A 19,993-nucleotide genomic window follows, 5' to 3' on the forward strand; every position below is an offset into this window, starting at 1 on the left:
AGACTGCAGCGGGCCCCTCTTAGGCAGTCAGTGAAAATTTCTAGATACGCCATTGCCACTTCATGTAAAATTACGTACACGCTTTGTTTATTCTATCAACAAAATTGGGTTTTAGTGGGGTGGGGTGGTACACGCATCTTTTGTCAGTATCAATACAATACTGCGAATATTGTGTTTTGATATCTTGACAACAACTGAACTGAGTGCTTTTACTTCCCCCTTTTCTATTTTTCTTTTTTTTTTAGTTTGGGAAGTTGATTGATTTGTTGCTAGAAAAATAGTTCATTCATATTCTAGAAGACTGCAAGCTGTATACCAAACAGCTATATATATAAACAGATTGGTCACTATTGGTATCAAACATATATTAAATGTTTTACATTTGATTTATTTATTTTGTTTCTTTCAAATTTCTAGATTTGTATAATTTGAACGCTGAACCAAGGATTTGTATAGTTTCTATACAAATCCTTGGTTAAACCTCATAGATTTAATCATACCTTTATTTAATTTTCAGTTTTGCTATTATCCTGACAGGGTAGAAATTGGACATAACTGCTCAAATTAAACATGATGCTTTTTTTGTATATAATTAAGTGAAAATAATCCGACCGGGGAGGTGGGTTGCATTTGAAAATGCATATTTTTCACATTAACATATATATTATAAAGATTTAATATAACACTTCAATATTGTAAATCTTTAATTTTATACAGATTTTATTTTTTTTAATAAATACTAACATTGTCTCGCTGTTTTACACGGCTAATAGTTTCATGCGATGGCAAAGGCCCCTGTCTATTTCTTTGGAAAGAAAGAGGGGGCTTTACAATCGCAAGAAACAGATGCCTTTGTTGCTTCTTGTTGACGGCGTCACTGGTTTTGAGACGAAAAAAGCGCTGTCCTTTTGTTTTTATATGTGTGTAGTTATTTTGCAAAAAAAAAAAACAAAAAAAAAAATAGAGAAAAAGTTACTGAAATATGTCAATGATGACCACGGAGACAGAGTAGGGAATTCGTAAACAAGACACATTGGTGGCCTTTGGCTGTTTTCTGCTCTTTGGTCGGGTTGTTGTCTCTTTGACACATTCCCCATTTCCATTCTCAATTTTATCAAAAAAAATCAGTATGACTGCTGTGGATAGTAAACTTGAAATTGATAGTAAACAGCAAATACAAGTTATTTGTAGTTTATTTAAATTCATGACACAGAAAAACGGGAAAATTTTGAAATTTTTAAGGGAAAAAAATTACGGGTATTGGAAAAAGGGCGGGGACTAAATAATTGTCCTGTCCCCAATTACCTGGGTTAAAGCAATTGTAGTCCACCATACGGCCTTCACTGAACAATCGGATCAAAACCATTTCCGTATAGTCATCTAAACCAGGACTCAGGGGCGGATCCAGGATTTTGGAAAAAGGGGGGGGGGGGGGGCGTAGTATGTAAAAGTCAGCTAGCGGAGAGAGGCGAAATTTTTTTGGGACCTTTTTTGGGCTAAAATACATAAAATAAGTGTAAAATGCACATTTTTAGTGACGGTTCCTAACGTGGGGTATGTATATATTATAGTTAAAGTGTAATCTTGGGTTGGACATTTTTGATGCCGCATTCTCCCCATTAATTGTCTGTTATAAAATGATTGAATGGATCTAAAGCTATGTACTAATATATTTGATGTGGGATCGTCAGTAAAAAATGGACATGAAAAATTCTCGTTTGTTGTATGGTTAGTTAGCATAACCTCACAGATTACTTGTTGTAGACATGATATACGGCTATTCAATGAAGTTTATAATACGACCGACACGAACAAAGACAAAACAAGCATTTTTTTATCCAAATGTTTGGTTGAAATGTTTCACTCAACAAGGGAAGTGAGGGGTTCCAAATCGACCAAAGGCTACGAATGAGTCTGAAAATCAAATGACAACGAAGTTGTGAATGACGGTCGACAAATGGAGACATAAAGGCCACACTGACCCAGCAGGCAGGTTGCAGTTGGGCCTGGAAAAAAGTATTCAGTATATCAGTTCGGCGAAACAGACATTCCGGTAAGATATGGATTTACATGCAACCCCCCCCCCCCCCCCCCCCCCCAAAAAAAAAAAATTACGTCCGTTTTTTATTCACCATGTTCATTTAATGCTGATTAATTCTGTTGGATTTTTTTTTCTTATAGCAAAAAAGGGGACACGATAATTGTTTTCATTACAGATACGGCCAGAATTTTTTCTCTATAATATCTCAGACTGCCCTATCAAATCAAATTGTCCGTACCTTAGACTTTAAATATATCTAGAGCTTACTGACTGGGGATCATTATTCAGCAATGTTATTAATTGGCTGGGGCGTGTGGGGTTAAATATATTTTCGTAGGTAAATAATATTGTCGTGGAACTTTTTTTTTCATGAGAGTGTAATTTATTAATAGAGTATTTTTTTCTGTTGAGTGGAAATATGAATTAGAAGTCAATACGTTCTTGCTCAATCCTTTGTCGCTTTGAAGGTGTCATGCTTGTCATCCTCCGCCTAAGCAATGTGTTCCTGTAATTTGAATTTCGAAATGACTGAGTAACGTTTCAAACGTACTGATCAACTCCACCGTAGCGAAACACATGACTGACATAATCAATAATATATTACAGTTAATACGAGCGAAAAATATCTTTATAAGTAATGAATTGTCGCATAAAAATTAAATACACGACCGGGAAATGGCAAAGTTCACGAAGTCAAGTCTGATTCATCATTTTACAAAAAAAAAAAAAAAAGAAGTTCAAGCAATGGGGGGGGGGGGGGGGGGGGGGCATACGCCCTCCTCTGGATCCGCCACTGGGACTGACATAACCAAATGTATAAAAATTCAAAAGGAAAGACCAACGGCATAATGAATGACAAAATAATAAACGAAAAAAAAATGACAGGCAGCAACCTTCTACCACTACTGAATTACATGTTCCTAGCTTTCATTAGCTAATGGCGTACATAATCGTGCTGTGGATTAACATTTTTGCAAGACACACATATAAGAGCATAAAAATTCTGCAAGTCATATCATCATTGATAAGTCTAAAGATTAAATTAGTAAAAATTGTTACTGTAACAATTAAGAAAACCACACCAGTGTCATTTATCAGCCATTGTTATAGATGAAGATCAATGCATGGAAGTATGGGGCACTGATACTGGTCAGAATGTAAATAAGTATATGGTGGCATTCTTAATGCAGTTGCGGATCCAGAACTCTTTTTTTTTTGGACGATCAATGCATTTTAATGGGTACATATGGAACCCACCTATTTAAAATGGCTGGATCCGCCCCTCTAATGTGTATATTCATTTGGCACGAACTTGTTATTATCCTATATGCAGATGGTTGTTATATTTGATGCTGCACAGCCATAAATTAGACTATTAATGACGTCTTTACACTTAATCCATTGGATGTTGGATGTGTGCTTATTGATACTCAAGTCTTAGATACAGGTTTTGTTTACACGTTGTTATTGGCTTTGAACTAGCTGTCAGTAACTGCCAGTACTATTATATCTGTACTTAGTTTTTTTTGTTGTTGTAGGGATGTATAAATACAATATGAGTTCAGCCCTAATCAACTGATTTTCATAGTTTGTTCATATATTGTACTGTTAAACTGCTGTCTCAGGTTAGAAGGAGGGTTGGGCGCTGGCCAACATGTTTAAGCCCGCCACATTCTGAATGTGCCTGTCCCATGTCAAGAGCCTGTAATTCAGAGGCTGTATATCATATTTGTATTTCGTCAATTGAATTGTTTTTACAGAAATCAGGCTGTTAGTTTTCTCTCTGGAATTGTTTTACATTTCTCATTTTGTGGCATTTAATAACTCACTATGCAATATAGGTTTTGCATCTTTGGTGTTCTTTATATTTCATTACTAGGTAAATGTTGTTACTTTTTAAACAAATTGAAAACTCAACACAGTTTAAATCATTTTATAGTTCATAACTTTTTTGTTTTGCACCATTGAAAGTATTTACAGCTTTTTCTTGTTCAATGAAATAACTGTCATCGCTATATGAATTTCATCAATGCATCCAAATTTGATATAGTCATCATCCACAGCAAATTGCAAAGATCATTCATAGTGCTGAATCTCCTCTCTTCTCCTGCTGTTGATGGTAGAATTAGCAAACAATAGTAGTGTAATGTAATCTTAAGGGCTGGAGTTATAGCTCTGGAGAACATTGTAAATATCAGTATCATATATATATTTCATGAATGGTTCTCTGCATCTTATTTTCCTAAAAAGATATGACTCAAGATCAGATAACTGCTTTTTTAATTGAAGACACTCATTATGTATTGGAAGAATTACTGCATGCTTTTACTCTTTTAATTGCTTGGAATTTGACTATATGGAGCATTAGGTTATACTGTTAAAACTGTATATTGATATGTTCCTTTGGTTATTTTTGTAGTTGAGTTGCTGTCTCATGGGACCCCACATCTTTTCAAACAGTGTTAGCTCCATTTAATGATCTTCAAAACGGTTCATATGAAAGCTAAAATCAAAAAGGTTATTGTGTATAAATTAAGTGCTTTTCTTCTTCCAATTAAAGAGAGATGTATCAAAATGCATTGAACAAAGTTAAATCATTATATTTTTCATAAAATATGTCTAAATAAAAAAGTTAAAGGCTTAAATTATATTAAATGTTTTAATGGAAACATAAGACAGGACAGGACATACATACATTAGTTTCTTAAAGCCTTACAATTTCAGCTTTTAAAGTCTTAGGGCATGGAAAGTCTCCTGTCCTTTGACAAATGAAATTATTCTCCTTTAGTTGTCCTTTGACAAATGAAACTATTCTCCTTTAGTTGTCCATCATGTCCATAGAACTGTGGTAACTTTTTGCAACTCCATCATGTTAAAAAGAAGTGCTAGAAAAATACAAGTAATGGAATAATCAATAGTTATAAAATGTAGAATTTTGAGTCACAGTGTATCACTATAAATGGTTAATTTTATTAAGTATACAATGCATAAGGTCTCTGTTCTAATTTGCATGGTGGCAAAATAATGAATAATAGCCCACAGCCATAATATTGATAGTAATTATAAACAAATGAAATTTTATTCACTCATTGTCAAACATGGTTGTGGTTGGAACCAAAAAAAATTACATAATTACTACGGTAATATTTCTTTAATCGATAAGTTCATCATAAATATCTTTCAATTTTCGATGATCTAGAATACCAAAATATCACTAACCAGTGAGTTGTGGAATGCATGCTTGTAGAGTTCGCGAAATATTTTTTTCCCTGATGGTCCTACAAGAAAACCTGCTGGTCCTCACTATAATTTCTGTTGCAAATAATAACCAAAGTTGTGTCGGTCCTTTAAAAAGTTTGGTCAAATCTTTGGACCACCAGTTTTTCGAGAATTCTGTGCTTGATTACATTATAAATGATTAAATCAGCTTGCAAATGAAATGAACTATATGTACATGTTGTTATTGAAATTCTAATGGTTATTTCAAAGTCATTTAATCAAGTATAGATTCACCATATCAAATAAAAGCAACATGCAGTAATTATACCGCTGTTCTAAAAATCGTCATATTCAGCACTCATCAAGTATAATGTCCACTTTACTACATTCCATTGTTTGTTTTAATTTTTCTTCAAGATGTGCAAAATTGATCTGGAATAAATATTAAATCTTTAAATGACAAAATTGTAACTTTAATGTAAAGGGACTGTCAACAACAAACAGACATATCTACAAAAAAAGTAATGTATGTACTTGAGTTATATAATGCAGGTTTTTTTATTTCATTAAAGGTAGTTTTAATAAATGAAGTATTTGAAAGTATATTTACAAATGCTCATTACTTCAGATACATGTATATTGACCTAGATTTAAAAATTTAACACATGCATAATTATATAAATTTTAAACATGTTTGTACATAAATAATAACACAGTCGCTTGAATTTTAGTGATAAAAATATGATTTTTTTTATTAAATATTTATACCACTATTTTTTTTAAAATTTTCTTCATATTTTTATCACTAAAATTCAAGCAACTGTAATAATAATAATAATCATATTAATATATACATTTAAAAATAATAATAGTGTTTTTTTGGGTGATAGAAGCTACCAGTTTGTCCTGCAGCATGTGTTTTAAGTTGTAATTTCTGTCCTGCCTTTTTAATTTTCACTCTATTAGGTCCTGATTTTTTTATGGTATTCTGACTATTTTAAAATAAATAATTTGTCATCCTGCCTTATTTTGCAAATTGTCCCATCCTTCCATTTTTTTACTCAGTCATAACTCCTGTCCTGCCTTTTTTAAAAATTTCATCCTAGCCCCCCGCTAGTTGCAAAACTTTGTGCACAAGTAACGCATATAACGTTATTTTCCGTGCAGAAATCGGAGTGTGTGTTGTATAGATATAAGGCATTATCATAACTGTAGCACTTGATGTTGCTTCCAACCGGCACCAGGCATGATGCTTGCTACTTCCTCCGTTTGTTTTTGTCTAGTGTTACCGCAAGGGAACCTCAAGTCTAGAAAGTTTTCGAAAAAATCCAGCTTGCGTGTTTGCATATTTGGACACGCCTTCGCATCACAATCATTCGAACCGATTGGATCCAGTATGGCATGGTATTGGTTGCAAAAATTTGATATTTTTCATTTAAATGCAATATTTTTTATTTAATTGGTATATTTCTTCATTTAAATGCAATATTTTTTTATTTGAATGGTATATTTTTTCATTTAAAAGCAATATTTTTTATTCAAATGGTATAATTTGTCATTCAAATGGTATAATTTGTCATTCAAATGCAATATTTTTTATTCAATTGGTATAATTTGTCATTTAATTGCAATATTTTTTATTCAATTACATACTTTTTATTCAATTGGTATATTTCTTCATTTAAATGCAATATTTTTTATTCAATTGGTATATTTCTTCATTTAAATGCAATATTTTTTATTTGAATGGTATATTTTTTCATTTAAATGCAATATTTTTTTATCTAAATGGTATAATTTTTCATTTAAATGCAATATTTTTTATTCAAACGGTCTAATTTGTCATTCAAATGCAATATTTTTATTCAATTGGTATATTTCTTCATTTAAATGCAATATTTTTTTATTTGAATGGTATATTTTTTCATTTAAATGCAATATTTTTTATTTAAATGGTATATTTTGTCATTCAAATGCAATATGTTTTATTCAATTGGTATAGTAGTTTTTATTTATTTATATGCAATAATTGCATTATGGGAAATTCTTTGACGTCTTAAGGTCAAATTTGCAACAACGTTTCTGATTGGTCGGTAATTGTTTGGATTTCCCCCTTTCTGTCTAAACATGAGTGACCAAGAATTAAAACAACGCGTCGGAATATCGCCCCTCTAACTAAATTTGGCGTTCGTGCGAGTTCGTGCACTGGCTGTTAATGCCAATAATGGCCAGGTCGAGCAAAAAATGCGAGTGACAAGTAATAATAATTATTTTGACACACAACCTATTCATGGATAGAAACAGATGCCTGCGTGCATGGCAAAAACGCTTCCAATGAAAACCCTTTCTGAAGAAACTTCCCGACAGTCTACACATTGAAATAAAAAAAAAAATGCATAGCTAGTCCCCCCTCTAAGTCCAGATACATGTAATCATGATATCCTCTGATGCAATATCATTTTTTCTTTTCTTGGTCCTCAGAGACGTTGTTGAGGAAGGCAAACATAAAAAAGAGTAAAAAGCCTTCAAGAACGTTATAATTATTTGGACTAAGCTCCATCTTTTTTGCTTCATGTAGAAAAAAATCACCTAATTACGACAGCAGAACCAGAGACCCACAAGAAGAGACCTAAGCTGTGATACTCCGGAACTAATTCTTTAATAAAGACAATTCGGGATAAATTGGAACCAGTTACTAACCCATGTTACAACAATAGTCCTATGACATAGGACGTACACTGTATAAGGCGTGAACTTCACATTTTGGACTATCTATAATATGTGCTCTCATGTCTTATGCCGCAAATCATTTTACATTTAGGATTCGTTGCTGAGCTTTTTTTTACTGTTCACATCTCCGAATCCCTTAAATAGAATTTGTTTTTCAAGTCCCACAGTAGTTCAATAATTAATATACCTATGTCTTTGCATAAATAAGTATGCAGGGCATATTTCAAAACATATTTTTGCTTCAGGACTTTTAAACGATTTACTTTTCAATACTGCATTGGGAGGGGGAGGGGGTATACAAGTTTATATTGTGACACAGTATATAATATAATTAGATACAAATCTCTAATGATTTGTATCCAACAAATTATAGGATTGTACGTTTAGCAATTAAATAGACCCGTACAAAATGTATAATATTATCAGATACATTTAACAGGGGCGGATCCAAAACCTCGGTGTCTAGGGGAGTTGGGGGGGGGGGGGGGGGTGGTCAGATTAAGATATTTGTATAGAGATGTATATATGCGATATTTGCAGTAATGGTTAATGTGTGTGTGTGTGAGGGGAGGGGATTCAGATTAAAGATAGTTTCTATAATTCTATATCTTTTAGTTTTTACCATTTCATTCTATTCTTTATCCTTTGATCTCTATTATATTTGTGCTAAACATGCGTGAAATATTTGTTACTGGACATTTGGCAACCAAAAAACAATCGACGCATTCTTTATATTTCATCATTTCTTTATTATGTTATCTATAGGTTTGGTCCCGCCCCATATCCATTTTTTGCACATTATTCTCTCCATGTAAAATTCCTGTCCTGATAAATGGTGACTCATGCATAGCATCAAATGTGGTTATTAAAACAAGAAACATATTCATATTATAATAATTTACTGTATGCTTGGACTTATAGATAGATGTCATTAGTCCAAGATCATGTAATAAAGTAGGTAAAGTAGGTACAATAGCATTTTAATGATGATTATATATATGTATATATATTTAACAATGCCAATTTTTGGGGAAAATGGGTAGGGGCAAGGCGTTTTTAAAACATATCAATGGGGCGCGTTTTTTTGTTCTTCGGTAGTGAGCCAGAAGAAGTCCATTCCTGTTTTTTTTTTGCATTGGGAAGATCTTCTGGCTCTCTTCCACCTCTTCTTTTTTGATAGGTTGTTTAGACGACAGAGGCACATAACAAACGTAAACAAAGGCGTCGTTTAGTCTAAATAACATTAATAAATTTATGAATTCAGATATATTAGAATGTGAGCTATATTATAAACGTTTTATGGTATGAAAGCCTTGGCAAGACATCCCTGTAGGACGATAAGCTGGATAAATATAAGAACTCCAGGGACAATAACAGTTAAGGGACGATTATTTGATATTCTAGGTAAGGGATTTTGATTGATTGGTGTTAAACGCTACTTTCAACACTATTGGGCTATTCCGTAGTGGTCAGTTTACATTTATAGATAAAGGATGGGGAAGGGAAGAGAGGGCATTATTATTCATTTTAATCTGTCGTTAATCGTGCCTATTTTTCAGCTCTTACCAGGCAACCATACTCATATATATGAAATCCTTCTGTCCCCCACCCCAACAAATAAATAAATATCAAATGGTTTTCCTCTTATTTAACACAAGTTTAAATTGATTGATTGTTTTGTTGCTAATTGTTAACACCCAGTGACAAATATTTCATGCTTGTTCAGGTAAACACGAGTTTAGAAGTCCGGTATATAATATAAAAACGAAGAGATGGGATATGATTGCTAATAAGACAACTATCCACCGGAGTTCAAATATGAAGTGGATGTAAGCAATTATACACAATCGTAAGGCCTTCAACAATGACAAAAACCTGATACTGTAAAGTCGTCTATAAAAGGTCCGACATAAAAAGTGTGAACAATTCAAACGAAAAAACTAACGGCCTAATTATACATAACAAAACAATTTGCAAAATATCAATTACGGGTCGAAACATGAACCAACGACAACCACTAATCTACAGGCTCCTGACCTGGGACAGGCAAATAAAGAATAGTGCAGGGTTGATATAAAAACGAAGATGTGGTACCGTATGATTGCAAATGAGACAACTCTCCACAAGAGACCAAATTAAACAGAAATCAACAGCTATAAGTCTCCGTACGGCTTTCGACAATAAGCAAAGCCTACCACATAGTCAGCTATATAAAAGGCCCCGAAATCACAAATGTAAAACAATTCAAACGAGAAAACTAACGGCCGAATTAATGTACAAAAAAATGAACGAAACACAAATATGTATAACACAGCAACAAAAGGCAACCACCGAATTACAGGCTCCTGACTTGGGACGTCAAGCACATGCATACATACAGAATGTGGCGGGGTCAAACATGTTAGCGGGATCTCAATCCTCCCCTAACCTGGGACAGTGGTGTAACAGTACAACAACATGTTTGTGAGCGGCACTCAACCCATCCCGAAGCTGGGACAGTGGTGTAACAGTACAATAAAAGAACAACCTGCACTAATCAGTTGCAATTAGATTAACTAAAAAGATCGGTATGAGACACACAAAAAAACTAACATTAAGACAATAGACGCAACGCACCGACATAAGAGTATTTACAATTACTGGAAGTTTTCTCAAAGCTAACTACAACTAGTACTGGAATAAATCTTGTTCTCCCAGACTGAAGTATCAATCAGTACACAGCGCGCGGCAAAGGATTTATTAAAAAAGAAAACAGTATGAGAAACGTCTGGTTTATGTTGTATATAGATATAAGAAGATGTGGTATGAGTGTCAATGAGACAACTCTCCTTCCAAGTCATAATTTGTAAATGTAAACCATTATAGGTCAAAGTACGGTCTTCAACACGGAGCCTTGGCTCACACCAAACAGCAAGCTATAAAGGGCTCCCAAAAAATTACTAGTGTAAACCATTCAAACGGGAAAATCAACGGTGTCTAATCTAGTTAAAAAAACGATATACTTGCATATAGATCCATATACAATGAAAGTTTTTGAAAAGTGGTGGTCCAAACGTTTTGACCATCGAAATTTTGCAATAGAAATAATAGTTAGGACCAGAAGATTTTAACAGCCAGTGCAGGACTCGCACGAACGCCAGATTTAGTTAGAGGGGCGATATTCTGTCGCGTTTTTGAGTTCTTGGTCACTCATGTTTAGAAAGAAAGGGGGAAATTCAAACAATTACCGACCAATCAGAAACGTTGTTGCAAATTTGACCTTAAGACGTCAAAGAATTTCCCATAATGCAATTATTGCATATAAATAAAAAAACTACTATACCAATTGAATAAAAAATATTGCATTTGAATGACAAATTATACCATTTAAATAAAAAATATTGCATTTAAATGAAGAAATATACCAATTGAATAAAAAACATTGCATTTGAATGATATATTATACCATTTGAATAAAAAATATTGCATTTAAATGAAAAAATATACCATTCAAGTAAAAAAATATTGCATTCAAATGAAGAAATATACCAATTGAATAAAAAATATTGCATTTAAATGAAAAATATCAAATTTTTGCAACCAATACCATGCCATAATCCAGACTCTACATATGGAGCGTCTGGATAATCGAGACTATAAACAGAGAAACCACGCCCCACTGGTCATTAACATGTAAAAGTCCGTTAACGACCGGGTTTCCTGTCCGTTTTTTTCAGTTAAAGACCGATGGAATTTTTTACTAAAGAATAAAGAATGCCATGTGGCCACGTGTAATAAGAGAAGCTAATTCTTAACCGATATGAAATAATGTAGTATTAGATCAGCGAAAATGGACGCCACATTAAACTCCGAAACATACAAATGACCCAAAATAAATAAAAAAACATACAAGATTAACAAAGGCTAGAGGTTCCTGACTTGGAACAGACACAAAAATGAGCCGGGTTTAACATGTTTTGTGAGATTTCAACCCTCCACTATACCTCTATCCAGAGTGGAATAAACAAACACGCGGCCCAGTGAACGCATGGTAAAACACAGTTTAAAAGAAGTTCGAGTCCGATGTTAGAATAGGTACAAAATGTAACAGAAGAAACTAAGCAAAATGACAATGATCAACATAAATTAACAGAGGACGACTACTAGCAGTTACTGACATGCCAGCTCCAGACCTCAATTGAACTGATCGAAAGATTATGTCTGCATCATATGAAAATCAACCACAGTCCCTCCCGTTAGAGGTCTAGTCTCATGCCATCATAAATTATACGAGAAGAACATAACCCGTATCATGCCAACAACTGGTTTTAGAATAAATGTGTTTATTTTCGATGCAAAGACCCTATGAGTGAATCAATATGCACGTTTTCAAGTAAAGAAAACATTACTTGATTTGCACGTTCCCTATCGAATTTGCCAAAGATATTTATTATATACTGTTTAACTGGTTCCCCGTTATGTCGACAGTTTTGATTTTCGTCTGATCTAAAATGTTTTATAATCTTATAACATGGAAGTACTATGTTTTCAATATAGTACTTCCATGGTCATATACCTACCAGAGAAGTCAGATTACTGAAATATTAAAGTAAGGAACAAAAAGTTCATTGTAGTGGGTGCAAAAGTTGAGCTACTCAATACTTCGAGTACTTTTATCAAATCAAATTTTTATTTATAACTTTTCAAATTAACAAACATAATCTGTGATATTGTTATTATTCTTTTATTTTAAACAGTGACGTTTGTTCATGATAGATTATTTAATATAAAATGACCGTCTTCTAACTGTATATTATTGAAACGTTGTGCTATCAATTGTGTCTTCAATCCTAAATATAAGTATTAAGTACGTTGTGCCAAAAACAAATTTAAACGAACATTTTTATATCTTTCACAATACAGATCAGTTTCTTTTATTATTCTTTACCCATAATGCTCTTCAACTTCGTACTTTATTTGACGCTTTTTCACTTATTTGATTCTCGAGTCACTGATGAGTCTTTTGTTGACGAAACGCGCGTCTGGCGTACAAAATCTGGTATTTATGATGAGTTTACTATCAACGTTTTTACTCTGTCAGTTCAACTATATTTTCCATTTTAAAGCCTTGATGCTCTCCTAGACTTGTATTCATGTTTATTATCGTGTAACCTTTGTTTATCCAGGCAACTTATTACAGCATTTGAAGAAGGGTCGTTTTCGACGTAATTTCAAGGAACAAATTAGTTTTCAATATTTCCTGATATCATTGAATGACACGATGTCCCAATCGTAACCACAACCCCGTCCTCTTTTGTCCTCTTTTCCTCGAATGTGAGCTACCGAATTAGACACCCACAGGGTTTGGACTTAAATGAGCAACACGACGGGTGCCACATGTGGAACAGTACTTGCTGATCCTTCCAGAGCACCATTGATCACCCCTGTTTTTTTGTGGGGTTCGTGTTGCTTAGTCTTTAGTTTTCTATGTTGTGTTTTATATACTGTTATTTGTCTTTTCGTCGTTTTTCATTTTTTACCATGGCATTGCCAGTTTGTTAATTTTCGACTAATGAATTTAAATTTTCCTTTGGTATCCTCCTTTGGCTATGATCATTGTAAGCAAGTTATCTCTATGAAATGTTTTAAAACTAAGAAAAAATATCGCATCTTTAGCTTTTAGGTCTTTTTTTTATTCTCAGAGTGGCATGAAGTAAATAAAATCGTAAAAGGATGTATATGATTTTATTAATAAGTTTTAGTATAGAGTTTTCCTATTTCAGTTTTAAAGTTGCTAAGTTTGGTTCCGCTGCTTGGTGTTTTGTTGTATTCATAAATCTGTAAATAGAAGGAAAACAGTAATTAAAATGTGGTTTGTGGTTTCCCCTAAAGGAAACAGATTGTTCATACTGATTATTATGTCGAAACAACAGAAAACCTACAAATAATATTTATTTGAATACGCCTCACATCAAATGGTAGAAAATCTGCTAAGGCACAGAATCCATTAAAGAGACAGAGAAAAAAATCCCGAAAAAGTGTTGAGCCAAATGAGTTTTCTATACCTATAAAACACCAAATGTTCTTTGGTAAACAAACTCCCATAGCGCATTTAGTGTAATATTTATTTCCCGTTTGGAAAACACTTCATAGGCTACAATCCAAAAGTGCAAATGTACCAAGTCCTTGCAAAATAATTTTGTATTTCTTAATAATTTCAACGTTTTGCATGAATGCATGGTTACTGTTCTTGAATTATTATTAAAATACTAATTTATTAAGTTGAAGGTTTATTATACCGGACGCACACATGCATATCTGTTTCAATCTTTAAACTGTCCCTTCAATGCGATAATGTTGATAATCGTATTGTAATTTGCAACTTTCCAAAACAGCTATATCATACGTCGCCTGCTTTGCTTCAGCATTCAGTTAATCCTTATTAATCTTGTAAGAGAATCTTGTCAATAAATGCAGAAATGCCAAATGTCTAGTTTTTACCTGTGTCGCCGAAGGCGGAAGCACGTCTAGTAAACAACCGCTCGACTCCGTCCATCCGTCAGTCCGAAAGAAAACATTCGTCAAACTTGTATAGGATTCTATGAAAGGGGATGATTTTATACTTGGTCTGCAGCTTTATGATGTTGAGTTGTAGGCGGTTAAGCAATTTTAGTATCTACCGTCTAGCCGCTCCCTGTTTGCCGATAGTTTGAAATTTTACAACACTTATTGAACAAGGAAAACTTTCATAAGCCTGATTTTTCTTGGCTCCTTATAAAGTTAATGATTTTAATATTTGGTCCATGCATGTTACCTCAATCAATTGCATGCAGCGACGCAAGCCCAGAACCGGTATATTTCTTGTTACTTTAACCCCAGTAATATATAATTCAAATACGTGGATTTAACCACAATTTAGTTGCAACTCCCTCGGGCATAGTTAACCTTCCACGATTTTGGCTGTTATATTGTGGCGCCTTGGTTTTTTTTCAAAATTTTAGCCATTAGTGTACCTGATGAAGGTTAGTACAGAAACACGTATAGTCCACACATACATCATACTTGCATATTTACTTACTTTACATTTTACTGGCAGGTATCTGGCGTATCAAAGATTGTGGCGTCTGGAATTCCCTCTTCGAATCCATATACATCGGTAGATGCTTGATGAAATAATATCGATTTTTTATTATTGAAAATCAACAAATAATTACTATATATATATATAAACAAGTCTTTTTTTAATTCTTTATGAGAAATATGCAGGAAAAGAACATGTAAATTAAGAAGAAACTATAAACTCTGCATTGAACTACACCGAAACACTGATTTGGATTTTTAACATGCTATCTCCGGATCCCTTAGTGTCTATCCTCTCTTCATGATGACATTTAACATTATCCGGACACATTATTCTACACATGTACTTCGATCCGATAAGTATTTGCTCTTACTGTTTAATACTGTACACTTATTTTAGAGGCAGTAATTTTAGTTATCTATATGAATAAAATAATGATATCAGGCATGTGCGTCACTGAGAACAATAATAAACAATATCGGCTCAAAGAAGTTCCCAGACTACGGCATTTTACGATCAGGTATGTGTGTTGGATAATTAAATTAAAAATAATGATAATAAAAGAACTAATTACTAAAGGTGCAAAAATTGCATAAACCATAATTCAGAAAAAATAAAGACTAGTATGAATATCCGGGGCCCTCGGTCAAAAATCCGCTAACAGTTTTTATTAGCACAGAGTAAAAGAAAATGGTTGGCTACAAAATAATAAAGTTTATGCTATGCTGAAAATGCTCATTGAGTATAAGAGTGGTCACCATAGTATGTAAAATTCGTACATGTTACTTAAGTCAGAGACATATATACGTATGTGCTTAAGTTAACTCTAATTCACTTTACCACACTAAAAACGGAAGATTTTTGTCTAAAGAAAGACAACTCATATGCTTTATTGTATTTTATGATCATCGCCAGAAGTACTTACTAGGAATATTGGACCAACATTTTATGGTTGCCATCCCAATATTTATAAAAATTTGTATTTTAAGTATGATGCCCACAGAGACAATCACACATCAAAGAAAATAAATGTGAAACAATTATTAGAAACTTGCACTTGAATACATGATTCTATCTTACATGTTAATAATGTGTACATGATAAATGCTTAAAAGGACATTAGTGGCATTACAGAAAAATATATAACTTGTTTACGGGATATTGGGTGTTTGTGATGTAGATATATCTGTTCGTGTTTTCGTACCATAAATATATTCATTTTTCTTCGTCCAATAACTATTTACGGGCTCTGTAAATGTTTAATTTGTGTTAATGGAACGGGAACTGTTCGTCCTTCCGGAGCACTTAACCGTTACTTTTGCGTTAGTGCTGTCATTCTGGAGTTTTTAAGTCACTTTCTCGTGGAATGTCTTTCTTTTCTTGTGGTTATGGTTCTATAAGTAAGTGTATGGGCAATAGATCATTTACATAAATGACCTCCATCGTTAATAGCAGCAATTTTGATGTTGATTAGAATAAATACCAGAAAGCCAAGCACATCAAATAAAAACACACGAATAATACACTAAACATTCATACAGTTTGACGCCAATTTTTAAAAACAAAATTGTTTTTATTCGAGTTTATTTTTCCATTCAAACTACGCATAAGGTGTCATTCTGATGTCTACTTAAAAATCCCTTTTTTTTATTATTTCTGAAGATTTTCTTATCAGGTTTAAACATAAATTACCTCCATCGTTAATAGCAGCAAGTTTGAAGTTGATTGGAATACATTCCCCGTCAGTAACCGTCAATACACCATTTCCAAGTTCTAAAGTGTTTGAAATTTCGTATGTTGTTGTTGCAATTTTGTTGGCTCCCGTTCCAACAAAAGATTTAAACAATATTTTCGCGGAATCTACAAAAAAAAACAACAATAAAAGCCATCATCTTTATCTACATGTATTGTTACTGGGTTTACACAGGAAGATTTTCCTTTGAAGTACATTAGCCGACCTACCTATTAATTCAAAGGTTCTGTCGTTCTAGCCAATTTGTATTTCATTGTTAAAAACCACACTCTGGTATTAAAAAAAAAACTACCACTTCGTATAAAATTGAGAATGAATGCATTCTTTTTTACAATATGTACGTATAAAATACATACTAGTATATCATATTGCTACCTCATTTTGATATCAAATGGTCCGGTCCTTGCAAAGGTATGTCTGCAATTCTTTTTTTTTCAGATATACGAAGAAAGTCAAACGGAGGCAACATTAAACATAATGCATAGCCCACTAAGTTTAAAAGACCGTATCAAAACTTTGATACTCCATTTTTTTAAAAGAAGATAAACGTTTAACAACAAGGATGTACCCGTCCAAGAAACCTAGAAAAGGGGCGTTTTGAAAAGAACTACCCTCAATCAAAAAAGTTCTAACAAGTAGCATTCGCTTAAGGAATGCACTTCGTAAATGATAGGTCTTCCTCTGAATTTGGCGAACCGAGATTGCCAAAAGACGAATGGCGTTCAGATGTGTACCCAATATGCACCGACTGCAGCCTGACTATGGTGAATACATATCACACATTTGGTTAGCTTTTCACGAGCTTGTTTCTACGTGCTCAATTCCGATTTTAATGGGAGTTTAAGTTTTTAAGTATAACATTTAAGTTTACTGCAATGTTCACTGCTCTTTTGATGGTGCATACTCATGCCAGTCTCATTTTCTTTAAAAAAAAATGTGTTTTTGTTGTTGCTGGGGGAGTGTCGTTCGCGTAATGACCTATATATAAATGTTTTATTTCTTCTTTGAAATAACTACTTTCTTTTTTATGGTTACTTGCCTGGTACACACCAAGGGAAACCTGTAGAGATTGGTATTTTCTCACAAACATTGTTGGCGACATAGTACTCAATACTCTACAATTAAATATAAATTGGTGAATTTGGTCTTTTGTCGTCTAAAAGATCTCGTTAAATAAGGCAAACAACAATATATGTACAACATATCTTCAACGGGATATGGTCAGATCCACGAAAAATACTTCTGTTACTTATATGGCATGGGTTATTGTAAAAAATAAAACAAAACCAGACCGCTTTATTTCCATCATATGTATAGTAACAAAGATTAAACTATACAGCTTATCTAATTATGGTTTGGTGATCTATAGGCTACCTTGCACATGTATACGTTTTCGTTGATTCCGATATGTCGACAGTATTGCTAAAATAGTTCACAACTGCTAGTATTAAACAAATAATTGTCCACACGTCTTTCAGCTCGTACAGAAGGATAAAAGAAGAAGATTGTTTAATAGAACAAATAAATCGGCAGGAATTTTTTTTACTATGCTGGTTCGAAACAGGTTACGTTTTAGCAGAAATACTTGAACTTCAATGAGTTCATTTGTTTCGGGTGTTAGTTAGTAAAGAATTGAAATGGAAAAGGTACTTAATTGTAAAATACAGGGAGTGTTATGACTATACTAGGACTAGAATACCTCATCTTGATTTAAAAAAAAAAAAAAAAAATCGCTTTATTACGATGAATGGAATGTCCATTTAGTGGAGTGCCTCCTCAAGTCCAATCAGAGTGCACAGTTACATTTGACTATTCATTTAAAATCATATATATGCTTTACTTACATTGCCGTAATCTTGGAGTGAAAATTCTTGACTTTGTATTCCTTCTCTTGATACTTTCATATATGATGCAACATTCTTCAGATTTGCATCGAACGAAACATCTACATATACCTAGAGATGAAAACAAAAATTATAACGCGTTTAAACATTACCTTTATTTATACTAGATCGATTAAGATACATTATAATATCTGAGAGATGTCAGTGGAAGTTTCTGAACCAAAAGACTATTCTCTTACCTTGTCAGTAGATCTCATCGACACCAATTGAACCGCATGCCACTGGCGAGGTAAGCAGCAAATGCTTCCAGTAGTTTGTTTATACATGGCGATAAAAGTTAATATCAATATAAAGGAATGCATTTTCGTCCTCGTCATCCTCATTCCCTATAACTAATAGTATAATGACTTTATATTTAAAAAGTCAAGTAACTTGTGAAATCGTTTAATCGGACGATGCACTTAACAATCAAATTACTGCGTATTTCCTTCACGTGACAAAAATCATTCTATGTTATCTAAGAAGAAATTTACATCCGATCGGACGTCCCATACTACCAAAAGGATATTGTTATACTCAGCGCAGGTCCTATGCGTATATTGAGGAACTGAATGGTACCCTTGTGATCGATCGGAATGCAAAATAAATGTTATATTTCCCACTAAAGAATTTGAAAGATGTTATAGATATATTTTGAAGTACTTTGAACATATTGTTATAATCTAGGGTTGTAGGAAATAGGAAATACAAACAAAGCCGTATTCACTAAGGCTTGAAATAACACAACGCCACAAAAAAGTAGGGATGTGTTTTTTGTTAATTGGTTTTGAGTCGAGTATATTTTTTTTCCAAAACCTACCAGCTAGCCAAACACACATCTAATAAAAACACACAAAAAATAAACTAAACATTCATACAGTTTTAAATAACGCCATTTTTTTTTACACCAAAATTATTTTGATCTACGCATAGGGTCTCATTCTGATGTCTTAGTACTTAAAAATTCCCTTTTTTTTTAACTATTTCTATTGAGAATATTTACTTTCGAAATACTCATAAGATGTCATTCTAATATTTCTTAAAAAATCCTTTATTCTTATAATTTCGGAAAATTTTCCGAAAAACAAATTTTTTTACCCCAGGCCAAAAAAAAAACTACCAGCGAGCGAAGTCAAAACAAAGAAACAACCAATTTTGGCCAAACTTAAATGTTGACGAGCATTGCCCAAGAACGAATTTGTTTGTAAAATCTGTGAAAATATAGTGTGTTAAGGTTAATAGATGTGATTTTTTAATGATAAAACTATTCTAATGTTACTTGATAATAATTTTTTTTGTAATTTCGG

The 19,993-nt window shown here is 33.2% G+C and overlaps 3 long non-coding RNA genes across 3 annotated transcripts; all 3 read right to left on the reverse strand.

The window, feature by feature from the left end:
• Positions 1 to 4,009: 4,009 nt before the first annotated feature.
• LOC127733208 (uncharacterized) lies at positions 4,010 to 5,306 on the reverse strand. Its single transcript, XR_007996910.1, has 3 exons — positions 5,261 to 5,306; positions 4,758 to 4,926; positions 4,010 to 4,283 (listed from the first exon to the last, which is right to left on the reverse strand). It is a non-coding gene; the product is annotated as an uncharacterized LOC127733208 (long non-coding RNA).
• Positions 5,307 to 13,698: 8,392 nt separating this feature from the next.
• Positions 13,699 to 16,906, reverse strand: LOC127733181 (uncharacterized). Its single transcript, XR_007996819.1, has 3 exons — positions 16,743 to 16,906; positions 15,048 to 15,132; positions 13,699 to 13,807 (listed from the first exon to the last, which is right to left on the reverse strand). It is a non-coding gene; the product is annotated as an uncharacterized LOC127733181 (long non-coding RNA).
• A 938-nt stretch (positions 16,907 to 17,844) lies between these two features.
• On the reverse strand, positions 17,845 to 19,111 carry LOC127733187 (uncharacterized). Its single transcript, XR_007996872.1, has 3 exons — positions 18,887 to 19,111; positions 18,648 to 18,758; positions 17,845 to 17,918 (listed from the first exon to the last, which is right to left on the reverse strand). It is a non-coding gene; the product is annotated as an uncharacterized LOC127733187 (long non-coding RNA).
• Between the last annotated feature and the right edge of the window lie 882 nt (positions 19,112 to 19,993).

The sequence above is a fragment of the Mytilus californianus genome, unplaced genomic scaffold (assembly GCF_021869535.1).
Source record: "Mytilus californianus isolate M0D057914Y unplaced genomic scaffold, xbMytCali1.0.p SCAF_3, whole genome shotgun sequence".
In the NCBI taxonomy this organism is placed as follows: domain Eukaryota; kingdom Metazoa; phylum Mollusca; class Bivalvia; order Mytilida; family Mytilidae; genus Mytilus; species Mytilus californianus.